Consider the following 3,141-nt stretch of genomic DNA (forward strand, 5'->3'; position numbering starts at 1 on the left):
GGCAGAGGAACCAGATCAAATTGCTAACATCTGCTGGATCATGGAAAAAGCAAGAGAGTTCCTGAAAAACATCTGTTTCTGCTTTATTGACTATGCCAAAGGCTTTGACTGTGTGGATCACAATAAACTGTGGAAAATTCTGAGAGAGATGGGAATACCAGACCACCTGACCAGCCTCCTGAGAAATCTGTATGCAGGTCAGGAAGCAACAGTTAGAACTGGACATGGAACCACAGACTGGTTCCAAATAGGAAAAGGAGTACGTCAAGGCTGGATATTGTCACCCTGCTTATTTAACTTATAGGCAGAGTACATCAAGAGAAATGCTGGGCTGGAGAAAGCACAAGCTGGAATCAAGATTGCCGGGAGAAATATCAATCACCTCAGACATGCAAATGACACCACCCTTATGGCAGAAAGTGAAGAGGAACTAAAGAGTCTCTTGATGAAAGTGAAAGAGGAGAGTAAAAACGTTGGCTTAAAGGTCAACGTCCAGAAAACTAAGATCATGGCACCCTGTCCCAGCACTTCATGGCAAATAGATGAGAAAACAGTGGAAACAGTGGCTGACTTTATTTTTCTGGGCTCCAAAATCACTGCAGATGGTGTGCAGCCATGAAATTAAAAGACACTCCTTGGAAGGAAAGTCATGACCAACCTAGACAGCATATTGAAAAGCAGAGACATTACTTTGCCAACAAAGGTCTGGCTAGGCAAGGCTATGGTTTTTCCAGTGGTCATGTATGGATGTGAGAGTTAGGACTATAAAGAAAGCTGAGCGCTGAAGAATTGATGCTTTTGAACTGTGGTGTTGGAGAAGACTCTTGAGAGTCCCGTGGACTGCAAGGAGATCCAACCAGTCCATCCTAAAGGAGATCAGTCCTGGGTATTCATTGGAAGAACTGATGTGGAAGCTGAAACTCCAATATGTTGGCTACCTGATGGGAAGAGCTGACTCATTGGAAAAGACCCTGATGCTGGGAGGGACTGGGGGCAGGGGGACAAGGGGATGACAGAGGATGAGATGGTTGGATGGCATCACCAACTTGATGGACATGGGTTTGGGTGGACTCTGGGAGTTGGTGATAGACAGGGAGGCCTGGCGTGCTGCGGTTCATGGGGTTGCCAAGAGTTGGACACGACTGAGCGACGAAACTGAACTGAGCTCTATTATTACTATACTGAACTTTTTTTTCTTTTCATTTCTACAGTGTGATATTTTCAACTAATTGACCATAAATGTTTATTCCATTTAATGATGTCAGTGGTTAAAGGCAGAGATCAAGTTGCTCATTTATAGTTCTGTCTAGGGATTTTGTTCTTCCCCTAGGTTGACATGAATTTTCTCACTTACCTTTTCTCATGATATGCTTTTACTAATTGTTCATGGCCTTTGGTCTACACAGATCTTGAACTATCTATCTGTTTTTCTCAACCAGTTTAAGTCTTTCTCAACCAGTTGATTTTAGGCACCTACTATCAAATAAATGTTGAAAGAAACGTATTTGCCATCTTGGCCTTGTGTGGCATATGGTACTTATAGTTTGTTTTTTATTTTTAATTTGGTAAATCTGTTGACTATTTTCTTCATAGTTTGCATGCTAAATTATTTCAGATAAACAGACACTTTTTTTTGATCCTAACATAAAGTTGTGTAAAAAATTACCTTGATGCAACAGTGTCTTCCAAGCACATGTCTAGGCACTCTCCCAGTGGTCTTCAAACCAAAAAATCCCCGAACTTTAGATGATGGAGTAGTTAATTTTTAAATCAATATAAAAGTACACAGTGAGAAATTAGAGGAGAGAGATGTGCTAGGTTTACAAACAAGAAACGATGCACGCAGGATGAAAGCCTCACTGTACATGAATCCTGAGGCACAAGATCAAGGACAAGGTGAGTCTAAAATACTGGAAGTGCTTGGGGTCAAATTCTACCCTTTCACTGTTGCATTAGAGAGACGCAGGAACAAGTATGGCCACAGCTGTAGACAACTAGTGACCTGATGGACAGCATAGTTGTTTTTTTTTTTTCACTTGTTACCGACAGCGGACAAATGGGACAGCTCTGTGTGTGCATGCATGCTAAGTTGCTTCAGTCGTGTCTGATTCTTTGCAACCCTAAGGACTGTAGCCTGCCATGCTCCTCTCTTCAGGCAAGAATACTGGAGTGGTTGCCATGTCCTCCCCAGAGGATCTTCCTGACCCAAGGATTGAACCTGGGTCTCCTGCATTGCAGGCAGGTTCTTTACTGCTGAATCACTGGGGAAGCCCAGGATACCTCTTCGCCTCCTATAAATGTAGAATCTTAAATGTTTACTGACTCATGGTTATTTGGTGTTTCCATCCCTTCTGTTTTCAACAAATACTCTGCATCTGATGAGTCATACTGGCTTCTACCCTCAGTTTCATCTGTCCTTGTTATTTGTTCTCTGGTTAGCAGAACTGAATACCCTTTTAAAAAACTTGTACAATTTACACACAGTTGTCTCTCCATATCCGTGGGTTCTCCGTCTACCGATTAAGCTATGCTTGGGGTTCAGTGTGTACTTGCTGAATCTTGGGATGCAGAGGGTAGACATAGAGATCCAATTGTACTATGTCATTTTTATGTAAGGGCCTCGAGCATCCTTGGGTTTTGGTATTCATGGAGGTCTGGGCAGATCCCCTGCAAAATACCTAGGGATGACTGTATAACATTATCTTGGTTTCAGGTGTACAACATAGTTATACAGGGTGGTGATCACACCACAGTAAGTCTGAAGTGAAGTGAAAGTTGCTCAGTCATGTCCAACCCTTTGTAACCCTGGGCTCCTCTGTCCATGGGATTATCCCAGCGAGAATACTGGAGTGGGTTTCCATGCCCTTCAGGGGATCTTCCCAAGCCAGGGATCAAACCCAGGTCTCCTGCATTGCAGGCAGATTCTTTACCATTTGAGCCACCAAAAAAGACCCTGCTATAAGTCTAGTTAACGACTATCACTGTAAATAGTTACAGTTTTTCCTATGATAAAGACTCTTAAGATTGATTATCTTAGCAGCTTTCAAATGTGCAATACATTATTACTAACTAGAGTCATCATGCTGAACATGTTCAAGGCTTATTGTATAACTGAAGGTTTTACTTTTTGACTTCCTTTCC

The sequence above is a fragment of the Ovis aries genome, chromosome 4, assembly GCF_016772045.2.
Source record: "Ovis aries strain OAR_USU_Benz2616 breed Rambouillet chromosome 4, ARS-UI_Ramb_v3.0, whole genome shotgun sequence".
Lineage (NCBI taxonomy): Eukaryota > Metazoa > Chordata > Mammalia > Artiodactyla > Bovidae > Ovis > Ovis aries.